The sequence below is a fragment of the Pogoniulus pusillus genome, chromosome 22 (genome assembly GCF_015220805.1).
Source record: "Pogoniulus pusillus isolate bPogPus1 chromosome 22, bPogPus1.pri, whole genome shotgun sequence".
In the NCBI taxonomy this organism is placed as follows: Eukaryota; Metazoa; Chordata; class Aves; order Piciformes; family Lybiidae; genus Pogoniulus; species Pogoniulus pusillus.
Genome location: NC_087285.1, coordinates 17,271,164 through 17,290,736, shown reverse-complemented (window position 1 = coordinate 17,290,736; position 19,573 = coordinate 17,271,164). Strand labels below are relative to the sequence as shown.

The 19,573-nt window shown below is 45.4% G+C and overlaps 1 protein-coding gene across 12 annotated transcripts in view; it reads left to right on the top strand.

Moving 5' to 3' along the window:
• Positions 1-19,573, top strand: part of SGCD (sarcoglycan delta) — a 681,477-nt gene that overhangs the window by 195,635 nt on the left and 466,269 nt on the right. Inside the window, exon 1 of one of the 12 annotated variants that reach the window (XM_064161991.1) lies at positions 2,417-2,434. The exons of the other annotated variants lie outside the window; for them this stretch is intronic. The gene's annotated coding sequence lies outside the window, so the exon portion shown is untranslated. Of the gene's footprint in view, positions 1-2,416; positions 2,435-19,573 lie in introns of those variants that run through there. 12 annotated transcript variants of the gene reach the window in all.

Sequence of the window (19,573 nt, the reverse complement as noted above, 5' to 3'; positions counted from 1 at the left end):
TATTTCAGACAGTGTCAACATTTTAAAACACATTGAATAGGAGAGGAGCAAATCCTTTCCAAACAGAAGGTCACACCTTGTTACTGTGACTTCTAAGCCCTGGGTAAGGAAATGTGAAAGCAGAAGTAATGTCAGGAAGGGATGGCTGTGCTCCATGATGAAGCCCTTTGAGGAAAACCCCTGCTCCTTTTGCTGTCTGAGTGTTTTCTCCTACCAACCAGACCACTCTGTTTCCCATTCCTTCCTTTGAGGAAGTTCAGGCGTGTTACAGAGAATAGTACCATGAGCTCAGAAGTGAGGCTTTCCCTCCTTAATCCGAAGCAGTCAGAGCATTTGAGTAATTGGAATTCAGAATGTGGCAGCAATAACTCAGATTTGAGCACACTAATTGCACCAGGTCAAGGTAACAGTTGCTTTTTGCATGGATCATTACAGAGTATTTTCTGCAAGTATTTGTAGCAAGCAAATCATAGGATGCAGTTGTTGCCATAGCAATAAGCCTCCTTTAGTGAATGAGGTGGGGCAGCCCCCCTCAGACAGACCAGCACACTCCCACCAATTATCACTGCAATGTAGGTACCTGACACGCTTTATTTACCAGGGATGTGACAGGTATTGATAAACCCTGAATTCTAGGGGCAAATGGATCCTGTGGGATTTATGTATTTCTGAAAATCCTCCTTTATTTAAGGCTTCAGTCACCAGTGAATCTGAAATTTGCTGACTATAACTGCATTAATTATCCTAAGGAGCAGCTTTTTTTTTTCAGTTGTGTTTGATCTGGGTGTGGGATATGTAACTCAGGTGTGTGTGGCATGTTGCATTTTGATTTGGAGGCTCAGAGAAGCACCGTGGCTTGGCCACGCTCTGCAAGCTGTCTGGTCCAACTGAAATAACACATTAACTCCAGCCTTAATTCCCATGGGAAAGATTCAGTAAATTACACTTGAAATGTTTCATCTAGAAGAGAAAAAATTAAAGCATAAGAAAGGCTATAATCATAACAACTTTTTCCTGGTGCCAGCTAGGACACCAGGAGGTTATATTGGCTCACGTAGTGGTTGTGGCTTGCAGTCTTTGTGGAATGCATATTGGGTTTAAATAGCTGGTGGGCAGGACTGTCTGACACACACTGCATGAGACATCTCATAAGAAGGACATCAAACTGTTGGAGTGAGTCCAGAGGAGGGCATAAGGATGATCAAAGAGCTGGGGCACCTGTGCTGTGAGGATAGGATGAGGGAGACCTTACAGCTGCCTTGTGATAACTGAAAGGAGGTTGTAGCCACGTGAGGGTCGGTCTCTTCTGCCAGGCAACCAACAACAGAACAAGGGGACACAGTCTCAAGTTGTGCCAGGGGAGGTCTAGGCTGGATGTTAGGAGGAAGTTGTTGGTAGAGAGAGTGATTGGCATTGGAATGGGCTGCCCAGGGAGGTGGTGGAGTTGCTGTTCCTGGAGCTGTTCAATCAAAGCCTGGATGAGGCACTTAGTGCCATGGTGTAGTTGATTGGCCAGGGCTTGGTGCTAGGTTGGCCTGGATGATCTTGGAGGTCTCTTGCAATCTGGTTGATTTTATGATTCTAAGAGAGATGTTGAGGTGCTGGAACATGTCCAGAGAAGGGCACCAAGGCTGGTGAGGTCTGGAAGCACAGGAAGACAGGACAGGGACTTTTCATAAGGGTGTCTGGTGACAGAATTAGAAACCCATCTTTTCTAAGCTTCAGATGAATCCTACAGGGACCTTCTAATTTATGGTGATGATGGACTAGTGGCTGTTGGAGAAACAGGATGGAAGAGAACTGCAATTGTAAAATTGCTGCTTTTTGTGATCTGCTTACACTTGCCTATAAGTATTTATTATCCTAGATGGAAATCTAACTGATTTGCCTTGATATACCCCAGCATTAATAAAGGAATTTTGCAGCATTATTACAGCAATTTAAAATCAATTCACTCAGTGAACACTGTTGGACTCCAGAAGACAATTATAGATATCACTTAAAAAAAAAAACCAGCCAGATAATGCAAATCTGGACCTGTGTTTTCATCCCTATGCAAAGAGCAAAATAAAATCACAGTAAAGGAAACACACATCAGAAAACTGGAGGTGTTGTGAAGGCAGTGGTCTAGCATGAAAGGTGATGTTTCTGCTGCAAGGTTTTCTTCAGGCTTCGGAGCATTACTGACACTCTGCCACCTGCTTTGCTTTCCTGTCCAGCTCTCGAGTGGCCTTCAGGCAGAAACATCACATCTTATCAGGGCTTTGCTTTCTAGAACAGGTCTTGCTAAGGATCATCATGAAAGCATCCAGGAGCCATGTCTGGACCTTGGGTGAATTAAAAGATTCTGCCTGAGGTTAATGATGGGTTCGTCCTTGGAGGCCAACAGAAAGCCAGAAACTGATAAATATCAAGCATATTTCCACCATGTAAGGTAGATGCCTACTTCTTTAATATTATGTTTCATTCCCTAGGCACTGAAGGTCCACATAATTTTCAGTGCCTTCTGCCACCACATCCTTTGCAAAAGTGATTTTTTTTTTTTTCCTTGTTGCTAAATCTGCTGAGAGCATTAAAAGAATCTCAATTATAGTGGCTGGAAAGAGTAGCTTTCTTAAATTCCCCTTTCCTCTCTTTAACAGAGAAAAGCTTTGAAGGATTTTTGGGAGATAAATCGAGTTGAATTCAGGGAGGTCCCTAGGAATGAGAAATGGAGATGATTTGTTCATTAGTCTAGGAGCCTGATAAAACAACGTTAGCCAAAACAGGGGGCATAGCAAAGCAAACAAGAGCTGGCAAAAGAGCTGTGCAAAGGAAGCAAAACAGTGGTTTGGTTTTTTTCTTAGGCTCATCTCTCCTTGCAAAATTGTGCTTTTTTTTTTCTTCACAAACGTGCTTCTGATGCCTGTTCGTTGCCACACCTTTGGGCAGGAGGAATTTGTAAGTTTCAAGGCAGATAATACCATGCCAACGCTATGATAAACAACCCAGCAACTCTACTTTATCTTTGGTTAGAAGATAAGCTGGAATAAAGAGTGTGATTAACGGTTGTGTTCAAGATTTATCTAATCAACTTGGAGAGCAGGTCAGTGCATTGTCCCAGTACAAGAGTTAAGGTAAACTTGCAAGTTGAAGCAGGTTCGACCTCAGCATACTTGCTGTGCAGCCAGTGAACTTCTTTTGATTGTTCCCTGTGAAGTTTTATAGGCTAATGAAACAAATACAAGTGGGAAGACAGAACATAAAATGTAATTGCTTTTTCCTCCAGCCACCCCCTGCCAGAAGCTGCACTAACACACAAGGTATGTCCTGGTCCCTGTCACTGTGCGCTGAGCCAGGAGAGGTGAGCTGTAGCATCAAGAGTGTTGCAGAAAAAGGATGAGAATGTTCATGGGGTTTTTGGTCTTGGTCAAATAAGATCTCTCTGCTTCTCAACCTAGAATTTGTGTGCTTGGGGCACCTGACTTTTAAATATCAGGTCTGATTTTGTTTTCTATTAAAAAAAACATACCTGTGTAGGCATGGGGGAGAGTGGGGGGAGTGGAAGGCAGAGCTGAAGAAGCAAGTCCTGTGTGGTTACAGATCAGCTTAGATCCATCAGGAGGCTCAGGGGTGACCTTATTGCTGTCTGCAACTACCTGAGGGGTGGTTGTGGCCAGGAGGAGGTTGCTCTCTTCTCTCAGGTGGCCAGCACCAGAACGAGAGGACACAGCCTCAGGCTGCGCCAGGGGAAATTTAGGCTCGAGGTGAGGAGAAAGTTCTTCCCTGAGAGAGTCATTGGACACTGGAATGGGCTGCCCGGGGAGGTGGTGGAGTCACCATCCCTGGAGCTGTTCAAGGCAAGGTTGGACGTGGCACTTGGTGCCATAGTCTAGCCTTGAGCTCTGTGGTAAAGGGTTGGACTTGATGATCTGTGAGGTCTCTTCCAACCCTGATGATACTGTGCGATACTGGCACAGTGCAGAGGCTCTGACACAGTCACACAGATGGCAGTGCCAACTCTCAGTGAGGTGAGTGAAAAGGCATACAGCAAGGAGAAGAATTAGCATAGTGTGAAAAGCCACAACATCAATAATAATTGCATTAGCAAACTATTTTGCACCACTTCCAGAGAAACTTGTTTTGCTCTCCTTTCGCTTCTAAGCCCTCTATGCATATTGGAATGATGAAATTCTTCCATCAGGCTTCTGTTGCCTGCAACAAGGTAAAGTTGTTCAGCCAGCCTTGGGTCAGAATAAGCAGAGCTGCTGTCACCTTGCACCCTCTGTGAAGTGGCTCCATTATTTATCATCAGGGGAGATGTGCACAATGGAGAGAGGGGAGAATTATTGTATATGAATGTTGCAGTACACATGATTCCCACTTGGAATTGATTTTTCTGTGCGAGATAGACTGTTTCATTGAAACAGGGAGAAAGGTATCATTTTCAACCTGACTCCTGTATGAGGAATTAAATAGGAAAAATAAGAGCTAAAAAAGTGGAGGCATTCTCTCAAGGGTGCTATTAATCGTTTTCTTAGGAAAATGGACTCTTGCTGTGCACCTTCCTGACCTCATGAAACAAGACTTCCTCTATCTTCCCACTGTAATAGAGAACTCTGAATCCCTCCAGCGTTTTCTCTCTGTATCCAGCACCGATTTGGAGTTGCAAGTGGCACATGGGGGAGGAAAAAAAACCAACAGTGGAGGTTACCTCAGAACTGTCAAATTAATTTCTCCTGATCCTTGTACCTTCTCCAGGAGACCCCATATTTATAGTAAAGTACACACAGCTCATAAGCATTGTTTTTCAAAACCACTTTGACAGCAAATAATAAATATAAGATAATGCACAATCCAATATGCAATTGACTTATATGCCTCCCAGTCAATGTAAGTGTTCTCCAGCATACATAATTACCTTGCAGACAGCACATCCTTTACCTGGGAATGACATACTCTGATAAAAAAATAATAATAATAATAATAACACCCTCCCTAAGTATGCACTGCTGGGTGCCTTGTCTAAATCTGGCTATGAGGAATGAATGTGAAATTAGCATTCGATTTGAAGTGAAGGAAATGCAGGATGTGAATGTAAAGCAAAGGAGTCTATCAGTGTCTAAATATGAATGTGACACTCGGATGGCTGTATAAGTAGTTTCCTTGTGCAGTGTCCTGGGTTAGGGTGGATCCCAAACCCCCACCCCCCTGTAGAATAAACTCACCACAGCACAGATTTTTGTGGAAAGGTCAGGGGGAAATGAAATTGTGTTTAGATCTAACAGTATGAGGAGAAATAAACTACTAGAGAAATAAAATAACCTTAAGGAAGATGGGGAAGGGGACAAATGGTGGCCAAGCAGCAAAAGCAGCAGCAGGGGAAGATAGCAGCAGGCGCAGCTGAAGCGGCAGGAGCAGCAAGTGGAACGTCCAAGCTCTGCTTCCAGACATGAAGCTCTTGATGCTCCAGTGAAATTATATTACCTTATCCATTGTTGTCATTCTATGGCCTATCTCTAGAATGTTCACCTCTCCACTAAGTCTGAGCTAGAAATCTAGCTCAAACGGCCACATGCAGCATTGCAGAGGTAGAAGATCTGCAACAGGAACAACAGAGTGTGGTTTTCCGCAGGATAGAAGTCTCAATTTAAGAGTGTGGTTTTCTCAAGGGGAAGATCGGAGCTTGTGTTCCCATCCTCTTTCCTCTGGGATCAGCAGGGCCCTGGCAGCACCGCAGTTTTTGCTCCCTGTCCTATTTATCTGTTGTCACTGCACAAGATTGGTAACAAGTTTATTTCTCTCAGGTTTTTCCCCTTCTGGTTTTCCTCTCAGATTTTTCACGGAGTTCAAACTGGACCTTGCTGCATCTTCTGAATGATTTGGCAATATTTGTCTTTATCTTCTGGAGAGGAAGAGGAAGATAAACAGTGATGAAGTGCGAGTATTGGTCATCCCTTACCCACAGGCAGGCACCTTTGAAAGAGCATTGAGCCAGGCCATGCAGCTGGTTCATGCCACTTAGGATCTGATGGCAGCTTTCAGACTTTTTCAGCTTGACACCAGACAGCTTCTCTCTTCTTCCTATGAGCACAGACTGAAAGAGTTGGGGCTGTTCAGTCTGGAGAAGAGGAAGCTCTGAGGTGACCTTCTTGTGGCCTTTCAGTATCTGAAGGGGGCCTACAAAAAAGCTGGGGAGGAACTTTTTAGCCTATCAGGTCGTGACAGGACTAGGGGGAATGGAGCAAAGCCGGAGGTGGGGAGATTCAGACTGGACGTGAGGAGGAAGATCTTCAACGTGAGAGTGGTGAGAGCCTGGAATGATTTGCCTAGGGAGGCAGTTAAGGTCCCATCCCTGGAGGTGTTTAAGGCCAGGCTGGATGAGGCTGATCTAGGGTAGGGTGTCCCTGCCCATGGCAGGGGGGCTTGGAACTAGATGATGCTTGTGGTCCCTTCCAACCCTGACTGATTCTATGATTCTCTCCTCTTCCCAGGGTTGCTGGTGTGCCTAGGAGCACCCTGCACCCACGCAGCCACTTCCATGCACTGGGCTACAAGAGCTATTGGTAGCACTTGCCTTTTTTCCTTTCTGATTTCATACTCTGAGCAGCAGTTTGAAAACAAGATGATGTGTCCACCTCCCTCTTGGTTTTGACCACAAGAATTAAGACAGATGGGACTGACATCTTTCTTCCCCTGGTTTGTCTCCATTCAAGACCGAGGGTATATTTTTGAGCTGTTGTGTTTATTGCCAATTATGCTTAAACAAGAAGGCAAGGTATGCATCTTGTCAGGGTAGATGGCATTAATGCTAAATTCATGGGGTTTGCTTCAGCTGTGTCTGATGCCATCCTCACGTCAAATAAATTTAGGACCTAAGGAAAATGCTCATGTTAGAAAGAAAGGCAATTGTCCTTTGCCATCTTCCAAGGCTATCATGAAAACTTTGCATTTGTAACAGCTAACTTTGCCACCTACTTGATCTTAAAATCCAAGCATTTACACGCTGCTTCCCAAAATAAGCATCAGTTGGGTTTGGGAGAACGCCTTAAGGGTGTGCAAGCCAAATTGTACCAGTTACAACAACACCGGTTTAAAAACTCAGCTTTATGGATGCATCTTCCCATCACTGTTAGCGTTTAACGTATCCCCTTAAGCCTGGATGCTCTTTGAAGCAAGTTACCAGCTTAATTGGGACTCTTTAATAAAATTTAATGCTGTTTTTTTTTTAATGAAGAAAGATGAAAAGTTGCCTAGAGGAGGAATCTTGAGTGCAAGGTATTTAAAGACATTATTCTTTGAGAATGTCGATCTCTTATCTCATTTGCCACAAATCATTTAATGAACCAACATCAGCATTTCACTTCTAGTTGCATTCACTTCTCCCCTCTGCACACATTACTTCTGCTTCTTTTTATCCCCCTCTCCTTCGAGGGAAAAATAAAGTACAACAAGGTTCTTGAACAGTGACCTTGTGCTATGAGCCACAATTAGCACTGTCTCATTCTTGCACATGGGGAGGGGGGAGGAGAGGGGGCATAGTTTTCTTCCAGACAATTAGGTAAATAGCTTTCTCTTGCATTTACTAATGCTGATCTAAAGTTTAACGGGCTTGGCTTTGCCAGTTACATAATTACTGCAAACTTGGGCATCTGCAGCCAGCCTCCAGCTATAAAGCAGCCCTATCACTGTTTCCCGTAGGCAATTATCTAAAACAGGAGATGGCTTTCTGCTCCAGATGTAGATACTGAGTGCTCTCCCTTTTGATTCAAGAATTATTTGAGTCCTGCTGTCAGCGCCTATGTTTGTCACCAAAAGGCTCGGCACAGGCGCCTGGGACTGTGAATGGGAGCAAGAGGCATTAGTTTTTCCCTGCAATTTCCTTAAAAGCCTCATTTCTCCATAACAACCTGTTAGGATGTGACTGTTGTGTTTTGAACTGGAGAAGGGGAGTATTGTGACATGCTTTCCTCCACGATGAGGCATCCCATTTCCTTCTTTGCCACTTCAGCTCTTGTTATCTTGGGTCCAGTTTCTTGTTCTTCTGAATTAATTGTTCAGTTTTTGTGGCATAGCTGGTGGATGGTCTTGAGTGGTGGCAGCAAAACCCTTCATGTTGCTGCATGTAGAATCAGAGTGGCTGTCAGTGGGTCCATGTCCAAGTGGAGGCCAGTGGCAAGTGGAGTCCCTCAGGGATCAGTCCTGGGGTTCAACATCTTTGTTGGTGTCATGGACTTAAATTTAAAATATGTGGAATTTAAATAAATACAGACAGACAGAGAGAGAAATATACATGTATTTTAACCCCAAGAGAAAACATGCATCACTGCACCCCAGGAAACAAAGCAGGCTCAAGCAGACAGGGAAAATTCTGTCTGTAGTCAGATAAGTTCTTCAGACTCCTTCTGTGATTTGTGAGCTGTCTGCAGTGGTCATGCATTCAACAGGTAACTCAGTGAACATCAGGCTAAGCTTTCTTAAGTCAAGAACTGGCTGCAAGGCTAGGCCCAGAGAGTGGTGGTGAATGGTGCCACATCCAGTTGGCAGCTGGCACTAGTGGTGTGCCCCAAGGATCAGTGCTGGGCCCAGATCTGTTCAACATCTTTAGTGATGATCTGGATGAGGGGATTGAGTCCAGGGTCAGTAAGATTGCAGATGACACCAAGCTAGGAGCAGTTGTTGATCTGTTGGGGAGCCCTGCAGAGAGACCTGGCCAGGCTGGATGGGTGGGCAGAGGCCAATGGGATGAGACTGAACAAGGCCAAGTGCAGGGTTTTGTACTCTGGCCGCAACAACCCCAAGCAGCACTAGAGGCTGGGGACAGAGTGGCTGGAAAGCAGCCAGGAAGAAAAGGACCGAGGGGTACTACTGGTAGATAGTAGCTGAAGATGAGCCAGCAGTGTGCCCAGATAGCCAAGAGAGCCAATGGCATCCTGGCCTGGATCAGGAACAGTGTGGCCAGCAGGATGAGGGAGGTTATTCTTGCCCTGTACTGAGCACTGGTCAGGCCACACCTTGAGTGCTGTGTCCAGTTCTGGGCCCCTCAATTCAAGAGAGATGTTGAGGTGCTGGAAGGTGTCCAGAGAAGGGCGACAAGGCTGGTGAGGGGCCTGGAGCACAGCCCTGTGAGGAGAGGCTGAGGGAGCTGGGGTTGTTTAGCTTGGAGAAGAGGAGGCTCAGGGGGACCCTCAGTGCTGTCTGAAGGGAGGCTGTAGCCAGGTGGGGTTGGGCTCTTCTGCCAGGCGACCAGCAATAGAACAAGGGGACACAGTCTCAAGTTGTGCCAGGGGAGGTCTAGGCTGGCTGTTAGGAGGAAGTTGTTGGCAGAGAGAGTGATTGGCATTGGAATGGGCTGCCCAGGGAGGCAGTGGAGTCACCATCCCTGGAGGTGTTCAAGCAAAGCCTGGCTGGGGCCCTTAGTGCCATGGTCTAGTTGACTGGCTAGGACTGGGTGCTAGGTTGGACTGGATGATCTTTGAGGTCTCTTCCAACCTGTTTGATTCTATGATTCTTCCACTCTGCCAAATCTGTACTTCCCACCAGGATGATCCACAAAGATACCCACACATCCATCCCATCCCTGCTTGGATATGTGCTTCAGAAAGGGTTCTCCAGCTGAGTAAGAAGCCAGTCAATTAACTAAAGTGGTAAAACAAGCACAGCACTTGAAAACCACTCTTGTGCTTCCTAATGAGCACTTATAATAACTATGCTGGATTTTTTTTTCCTTTTATATTTATCAAGCTATGATTTAATTGTCATGAACATTCAAAAGACAGGAAAAAGTCACCTAAACTCAATCTGACAGAAAATTCTGGGGGTTTAAGGTGCTCTGTAGTAGTGATTCATGCATTTGCAGCTGGGATAATAACAGTCTAATACCTTGATCATATTGCATTTTACATAATTTTACATAATTGTTCATAAGGGCTACAATTATTGCAACTGTGAAGTGTAAAATTACAGGAAGAGAATTGAAAAAGCCAACTCCAACTAATATGTTTAGTCTGATTTTCTTGTACTAATTACTACTGGGGAAACACATATTTATAACCTAGCAGTGCTGGAATGGTTTTGTACCACAGTGCTGTCACAGATGAAAAGGTACAAAAACCAGAGTGATTGTTATCCCAAGTGCCAAATTCCTGAGCACTGTGAAGTGTGTTCACAGGGCCATGGAGGTATCCTAGCTTTCTCAAATGCTTTCAGCAAAGAGGTAGTGGCTGCTAGAGGTTTGAAGTACAGCTCCTGCTCACTTGTTTGCTTGTCAACCGTGATGATGCTTCTGCTTTCTGCCATGCTAAAAGGCATTCTGGCTGTCGGTGTCGTGAGGAATATGCTGGGTTTGTGTTATTCTTACCATTTTTGTGTTGCTCTAATTGTTGCTCAGTGTTCCTGAGGAAAAGCAATGTTTAGCTGTAGGAACAAAAGGCAAAATCACTCATGTGAAGCCAAGGCAGGCCTGAAGAATGGAGAGCTGGGACAGCCATTTGCATTGGCAGATCAAATTTTCATGCAAAAATTCCTATCCGTGGCTGGGCTTCCAAGGTGAGGGTTTGTGTGCACATAGGCTCTGGCTGGCCCCATGCTGCTGTGTGTCCTGGCCCCTATTCTACAGGTAGGAGGCTGTGGGAGCTGTTTGGGAGGCGCTTGCTGCTCCTGGAGTTATGACACTGCCCAGTGCATTATTTTCACCACCACCAAACCGCTCTCTCAAAACAGCCTGGCCAGGAAATCCTGCAGAAGTAACAAACACCATGAAAACAAACTCTGTCTGCTGAGGAGGGAGGCAGGGGCTGAGGTCATGGAGAAATCGAGTCAAGGGATGAGGCTAGAAAAGACCTGTCCCCTCGGCTACTGCCCAGGAGCCAAAGCCACATAGCTGCCTCTGCGCAAGGTTCAGTGCTTTGGCTGAAGATGTGGCTGATGATAGGCTCACATTAATATGCCAACCCCAACATTGAAGCCATTGAAATGCAAGGACATGTGTGCCTCTAATTGTTCTGGGGAGAGCAGACTGCTGGGAGCACCAACTTTTTAAATTGCCTCCACTAGATTCCTTGGAGCTTTCCCCCCAAAGCTGTCAGCACCATTTAAAGTTGCAAAAAGACCAGCCTTCTAGACTGAGGTGGAAACAGGTCTTGGGCATGGCCTTCACCCTCTGCATGCAATGAATTTTGTCCAGAGAGCTGCAGAACTATGAAATGTGTTCAGGGTACACAAACTGAGCTTCAAAACTTTATCCAATTTGAAAGAACGAGCTAAGGCAGCGACAGAAAAGCAGGTTTCTGGTGCACTGAAAACCACTCATGTGCCTTCTTAGCAGCTTATTGGAACAGCCTTCAGGTGTGATTAGTCTCTTCTAGTTCAGAAAGACCCTCTGGCTTGTTACTGAGTGCATCAGGACATGGATTTCTGTACTGCACTGAAGTTTGTTCCTGAGGTGTCAGGGAAACATCACCTTCTCTGCATCATTTTCTCTGTGAGGTCACGAGCAGGAGGATTAGATGCTGTGAGCACTGACTTGCTGTCTTCATAGGGAAAGAATTTCAGAAGGATTTATTCAGGCCTGTCATTACATTCCTGTTCATCATTGGCTTCTGCAGTAATGGGAGGGGAGATTAATAAACCACGACAGCCAGAACAGAAAGGCCAACATGGTAATCAAGTCTGCATGAGGGTTTGAGCAAAGGGCTCATTTTCACAACAATATCTTGACTTTAAAATTCTCCAGAATGGATTAAAACAAAATTTGCTCAGTCCAATATCTTCAGGAGTCTGAATGACCATCAAAGCAAAGGCTTCATGGTGGCACTGCTCCAGCTGTGTTATCTTGAAGTTAACCAATTTCCTCTTTTCCAATTTTCCCATCCCTCAAAGGCAAATAGTAAATGTGCTGCCTTGGACTTCTAAGGACCTGCTGTTCTGGCAGATCAGAAAGAGATTTCTGTGCCCCTCTTATGTCAGTCTTCAATCTCTGGAGACTGACCTGCACAAGTTTAAATTAGTTTGTTCAGACAGTGTGTAGAACTCAAAGTAGTCAGTTCATGTGCAGTGGTCAGCATGCCTGGTGCCACCTCCAGCACCACTTGCTGGTCCCACAGCCAGGCTGGATCTGCTAACTGCAAGGGCTCAGCTCTGCAGGTCTCTTTGTGATGGGCTGGCCACAAGAGAGTGAGGCTCAGCTGAGATCTGGAGCTCCTGTAGAAGGTATCAGAGTGGGATCTGCATCTTCCTCCTCTGCATTTTTCTCTGTGAGTTATTCCTCCCCTCTCCCATCCCTGTGGTGACTGCTGACACACAATGTTTTCCATTCGACTGATGGTGGCATTTGTCTGTACCAAAGTCCTTCAAGCTCTATCAGATAGTACTTAAGGAAGGAGTAAAAATCCATCATCCCTGTCTAATGTGGGACACTGTGTGTGTTCCCTGTGTGTATGCTGACCCTGAGTAGGGTCATGAAACAGAAGGTACTCCTGAGCACATTAGTATTTCCCTGTGGCACAAAGGATTGGCAAGCAGCGATATTAGGTCAGGTCCCAAAGACAACACAACTGCATTCACTGCATGTCACCAAAGCATTTAGTTCATCCCTTTGTGGAATCAGCATTTGTCTTACTGTAGTGGTTCTGGGAGTCACCTGCCCCCTCACACAATGAATTCACCCAGACTAGACTCAGCTGGCTGGAAGTTAAGGAATGAAGCTTTATATTCACAGCTTAGCACAATATAGAAGCAGATAGTTACAATATATTATAAATACTTACAACTATGTACAGGTATAAACAAGTTAAAAGTAATAAAGAAACACAATACCCCTACCAGAAGTCAGAGCACCCAGGAGGGGCTCCAAACCATCCTTCCACCTTCTTTTTACCCCCTCCCCCTTATCCCAGAGTCTGCCTTATATGCAAAGTGAGTTGGAAGAATCACCGAGGGGGGTTTGAAGCAAAATGATTAGTTGGGTTACATGCAGGGTCAGGCAGAAGCAGTTAATACAGCAGAAGCTAGGGAGAGACACTGCCTTATTAATGTTTGTCTTCTGTTTTTTATACATCTCAGTAAACCTATGAGTGAAATAGGCATCATATTCTTTTCTCTTCACAACCAATAATCTAATTTCTCTAATTAAAATATTCCAGTTAGATTCACCACTTATTCAGTGTGATAGCTCCTTTGACCTATCAGAGCAATGGGAAGCAATCAAAGGGAGGAAAGCTGCTAACACCTCACTAAAAAAAAATCCTACTTTGAATTTAATGTATTAATTTGATCATGTAGTGTGAGACACTTATTGGCTGTGTCCACGTCCAAGAAAGCCAATGGCATCCTGGCCTGGATCAGGAACAGTGTGGCCAGTAGGACAAGGGAGGTTATTCTGCCCCTGTACTCAGCACTGGTCAGGACACACCTTGAGTGCTGTGTCCAGTGCTGGGCTCCTCAATTCAAGAGAGATGTTGAGGTACTGGAATGTGTCCAGAGATGGGCAACAAAGCTGGTGAGGGGCCTGGAGCACAGCCCTGTGAGGAGAGGCTGAGGGAGCTGGGGCTGTGCAGCCTGCAGCAGAGGAGGCTCAGGGCAGACCTCATTGCTGTCTACAACTACCTGAAGGGAGGCTGTAGCCAGGTGGGATTGGTCTCTTCTGCCAAGCAAGCAGCAACAGAACAACTTGTGCTGGAGGAGGTCTAGGCTGGATGTTAGGAGGAAGTTGTTGTCAGAGAGAGTGACTGGCATTGGAATGGGCTGCCCAGGGAGGTGGTGGAGGTGCCATCCCTGGAAGCGTTCAAGAAAAGACTGAATGAGGCACTTAGTGCCATGATCTGGTTGATTGTTTAGGACTGGGTGCTAGGTTGGCCTGGATGATCTTGTCGGTCTCTTCCAATCTGTTTGATCTATGATTCTATGATTTCATTCTGGGTAGAAGTGAGCACCCACCTTTCCCCACCTCGTGTGCTCAGCCTGCCTTGTGCGACCATACACACAGGGCGGATCAGCATGAACTACTTGACGAGGCTGCGCATTTCCCTATTAGCAGCATGTGTAGCTGGCAATACCATGTTGTAGTCCTCAGTTACACATAAAGTTCTTCTGAAGCAAAAAGACAAAGGCAATCTTCTTTGTCGTCACTCTCAGTTACTTCACAATTGCTACCCAGAGCAGAGCATCATCAGTCATTAGAGTCACACATAGGAGCATTATATTCACTTTGCGGTCTCCCGGCTCCGTCGCCAAGGACATCACAGTCACAATGAGACATAATCAGTGTGCTGTTGCCAATTTTGAGACATTGTAATTTAGCAAAAATTTCCTGTCTTCAGAGCCCTCTGAAGTTGGAGGAGCTGCTGTGAATTCTCTGCATTCCTTTCACCCGTGGCGTGGAGGCAGAAGCAAGGCGTGAAGGGCCTCTTTAGCATGCCAAGCTTACGCCTATGAATTGCAGGGCACCTGTGCTGCGTGATAGCAGGCATGACCCATACAGCAGGGGACAACAGGAGAGAGCTGAGGGAAGCCTCAACCTTCAGTGACCTTTTAACTTCCTCTACTCCCTGTTGCAGCTGTGTTAACAAAATACTACACAGAACCACTCTTCTGCTTAGAAGTTTTGGGAAGTAGCTTCAAATGACACAAACATGAGACAGCTGATCTGGTCACTTAGTGCCATGGTCTAGTTGACTGGATAGGGCTGGGGGATAGGTTGGACTGGATGACCTTGGAGGTCTCTTCCAATCTGATTGATTCTATTGGTTCAGTGCCCTATTGGTTCCTCAGGTTTTTCCAGGCAGCATTTAGCTGGTCTGATTTCTTCCTGAGGAGTGACAGCTTGGTGGGTGATAGCAGTGAAATCACACTCTTGCCTTTCCTGTGCATCTGTGCACACCTGTATTAACATGGTGCTTAGTGAGCTGAGGGTGTTTCTAAACTCTCTGTTAAGAGCTGAGTAGCACTGATCACTCACTGAAAGCTGGAATTTCGTTAACATTGTGATTTGTGATACCATTTGGTAGCATGCAACCATTTGAAAGGTATTTTTTACTCAAAAAAAGTCTACTGACACTGGGGCTCAAGAAATTCTTTATTCTGTCCATAGGGAAATAAAAAGAATGGTGAATTTTCACAGCCTGGAAGTGTGGCTCTTCTCAACTTTCTCTTCAGCTCAAAGCAGAGAAGATTGCTCACTTGAACAAAAACATTACTTCCACTTGTCCCATTCCAGCCCAGCCAGATTGGGTCATTACCATTTTTGATTACCAGTACTTTGGCTTTATTTACCCTCTGTGAAATGCCTACGAGCAGTTGGACATGTACTTAATGTATGCAACGTACTTTGGGGTCCTTTGCATACTTGAGCATGAAGGGATATAAACATAAATGCAGACAGATTTATTGCAGCCTAATTTAATAAAAATGTCAACAAATGAATGCATGTTTGACAGGGGAATGAATACCAAACGGGAGCGAGGCAGACAGTGGAATTGGTTGTAAGAAATTAAGGTGAAACATTTTGGTTTGACAGCAACTATAAAACAAAATTGTACTTTGGAGACTTGGGGGATGATTTAGCAGAGGTGTGCTTCCAGGGCACGCAGAACCAGCTGGCACGATCTGGGAGCAGGGAGATGGGTTCAGGATGAGACCACACAGCAGCAGAGGGGAATGGTTTGCGATCTGTCGCTTCCGTTTGTAAACTGACATCTAATGTACGGGGAGTAAGATGCTGCCTGGAATGGCTTTCGGAGGCAGGGCTGTGAGTTGTGTCTTCACGTTGCTTAGCAGCAGCATGCCAGCCCCAGTCCAGACTGGATGGCTTGCTCCTTCTGCCTGGTGCTTGGGCTTGTTTGGCCCCCTGACTCCAGTTTCATGTATCTAAGGGTGCCACAGGCCGATTTCCATTGGTAATAGGGTATCAGAAGAAGAGACAGGGAGAAGCAAGCTTGATGCAAGCCAATCCAAATCCATTTATTGCATTCCTCAGAACAAGAGGACACGGCCTCAGGCTGCGCCAGGGGAAATTTAGGCTCGAGGTGAGGAGAAAGTTCTTCACTGAGAGAGTCATTGGATACTGGAATGGGCTGCCCGGGGAGGTGGTGGAGTCGCCGTCCCTGGGGCTGTTCAAGGTAAGGTTGGACGTGGCACTTGGTGCCATGGTCTAGGCTTGAGCTCTGTGGTAAAGGGTTGGACTTGATCTGTGAGGTCTCTTCCAACCCTGATGATACTGTGATACTGTGATGTTCTTTTATACCTCTCATTAGTAGGCTACAACCTGTATTGAACAGGAAGCCCCCTGCTTTTACTAGTCTTAGACAGAAAGAGGTAGTGGGCTAACCATCACACATGGTAGTGTCCAGACCCACTCCTGGAGAGGGGTCAAGTCCATCTGGGGTCAGGTTGAAGACCACTCCCCCAGGTGGGTTAACCCTGTACACATGGTTTAAAGCGGGACAGATTGTCCTTTTACCTCTTCCAAAAGGGGCAAAAGAAAACTGCTCACACACAGGATCGGTGAATTGGAAAGTTCAAATGCAAAGACGATTCCTGCAGTACAGTGTTGCAGTGCTACAGTGCAAAGCGTAGCAGAGCATATGAAACACAAAGAAATCCACAGCTCAACACAGAAGCTCACTAAGCCAAAGCTTCATGGAAACTTCTGTCTATACCAGGCCAACAAAACCCAGGCTTCCATGCCCTGCTCCCTACCCTCCATACCACTCTATTTGTGACACAGCACAAAATTTGGCTAGGTGACTCCAGGCCCCAGTTAGGCAGCTCTAAGCCTAATTGGCAGCACTGCTGAGGTCAGCCAGACCTTACTCCCCTCACTGAGGAGATAAGAACCTGCTCATCCTTCCCGGGAGGAGGAAGAGAGAGAAAAGGGAAGCAACAGACTGCAGCTGGCTTTATAGGGATGCAGGATCCCTGTGTGATATGGTATAGGTGATCCTGCTCTGGCAGGAGGGTTGGACTAGATGATCTTTTGAGGTCACTTCCAGCCCCTGACATTCTGTCGTTCTGTAACTGCAATTGGTCACATGCACTTGCATCAGAAATCACATACTAATTAGAGTAGACATCATATTTTCTCAGCAACACTTATATTGTGTCTAGGCAGAGACAGGAGAAAACCACAGGCTCCAGCCGTACATTTGTTACACCCTTCTCTAAGGTCATTCCAACCTTCTATCAGTACTTCTGAGCTCGTGCACTCTCGCCTGTCCATGGCTTATGTTCCAGTATTTCAATTTCCTATAGCTGTGCCACAGTCAGACAATTCCATAAAGTTATTATATTTAACAATACTATACCAAACATAATCCGTGCATGGCACCTTGGCTGGCTGAGCGCTAGCTTAGACACAGATTTGCCCAGGGTGAAATAGGAGAAAGAAACTCAATCAATTCTCTTGATATCCCACACATTCACATCACTTGCATTTTAAATGCTTCATCCTCCACTGCCCCTTCCTTGTGTCTGCTGGTGCTGCCCTTAGTGCCAGCTGCCTCTCAGGACTTTGGCCAAGCTGTGCAGCAGACATCCCACTCCTCTCAGGTTCCACAGCCAAGCAATTTCACCAGCTACAGTTTTGAGTTAAGCCTCGTCTAAAGGGACCCTGAAGTGTTTCAGCTGCGAGGCCTATTTCCATGTCAGACAGCTAGAGAGAGTTTTACTTGGAGAATTTGAAGATACAGATACCAGAGAGCACATCCATAGCACAGCAGCTGATGGTGATGCTAATGGATTCTTCTAGTGCTCTCCATTGATTTCACTGAAAGCATGAGAGCTGGGATGATGTTCCTAAAGAAAGCAGAAAGTATTTTTTTGCTGCAGCAGTGAAGCAGCTGTTCAGGCACCTTGCAATAGTTGTTTGTAACTTTTCTCTTTTTTTTTTTTTTTGTTTTATTTGGTATTCCCTTTTTCCTTCCTCTCTTGGGCTTCGGTTTCTCATGAGCTCCCCAGGCAATTACTCAGGCTGTGGTTGCCACAAGCATTGTTCTCTTCTCTTTATTGCAGAAATGCACTTAAATCCTGGGAGAGGTTTTGTTGCCATGTGGTGCTTATTCCACCTCAAGCATTACAAAGAGATTTTTAAGACACACTTGTACATCTTGATGCCAGCCCTGCTAAGTTTCTGATATTATATATCTGATATATCTGACGTGTTTCTTGACATTTCAGGACAAATCTACTGTCATATTTCCCCTGTAGGCATAGAATCACCACTTAGCATATCAGAGATTGTTTCCCTATGTGTGCACACAGAAATTCAAGGTAACCAGTTTGCACAGGGGTAAAAAAAAGTGCAGTTGCTAATGGGATGGAGTATGTGGGAACAGAGTTTTCATCACCATAAGTACCGTAAAAGCTTCAAGTTTTCCTATACCACAAGTTAGGGGGAGTGGAGGCGGATGGGGTGTGGAGTGGAAACTTTTGGTCCTAAAGTTCTGGAAGAAGGGATGTGTGAAATTGCAAATCTGGTTGTAAGAGCTTTTAATAAATCTATCAACTCAAGGGTGGCACTGTGCGGCTGAGTAACAGCAAACGCAGTTATCCGTACTTAAGAGAGAGAGAGAGAGGAATTGGGAGGCCAATCTGTGCAGGCCTTTTAGCCTGACATCAGCTCTACAAAATCCAAAATGTTATGCCCACCATTGGGATGAGCTGTGCAAAGGCTACTTCAAGAAAAGTACCAGCTGTGTGGATAAGGATTTGTGAACATCCTTGCTTGATGCAGCCGTTTGGGGAATGTATGTGCTCAAAAGAGGTGAATTAAAAGGACATATTAAAAAGATCAAGCAAACAGAGAGCCTGATTTACAAGAGAGGACTAAAGGCTTGTGGCTTGTTGACCATAGCAAAACGAAGGCTTAGCCAAGGTTATGATTGCTGTCTGTAAAAACATTTGGGAGGAAAAGATTGTTTGCACTGCAGAACAGTATTATCACATGAATGAAGGGGCATGAATAAACTCACAGCAGAGAAGTTTTTTAGCCACTGGGACAGGGAAGCTGAAGAAGCTTTTTTTTTTTTGTCAGAAATGGCAGTGAACAAAACCTCAACTACTTTTAAGCCATAGAATCATAGAATCATAGAATCAACCAGGTTGGAAGAGACCTCCAAGATCATCCAGTCCAACCTAGCACCCAGCCCTAACCAATCAACTAGACCATGGCACTAAGTACCTCATCCAGTCATTTCTTGAAGACCCCCAGGGACGGTGCCTCCACCACCTCCCTGGGCAGCCCATTCCAATGGCAAATCACTCTCTCTGTGAAGAACTTCTTCCTAATATCCACCCATATCTCAGTATGTTTATGGAGAGGTAATAGGATGCAGTGCTTATGATAGTAAGGGCTGCACTCAGTGACCCCAGGGATGAGGTCCAATCTGTGTAAAGATGCAGGAACTTATTTCAAAGTCCTCATTAAACTTTCTGTGTATTTCTTTATCTTCCCTTAAAAAAAGGGATTATCCTGTAATAAACAGGGTGGTGCCATCTGCCAGAGTCTCTGGCACAGAAGGGAGGCATTGCTGTTTCATGTTAGTTTGCTGTATTGAGGAGGGTGGAGGGAAGGATTTGGGGCTGCTTCCATCTGGCACTG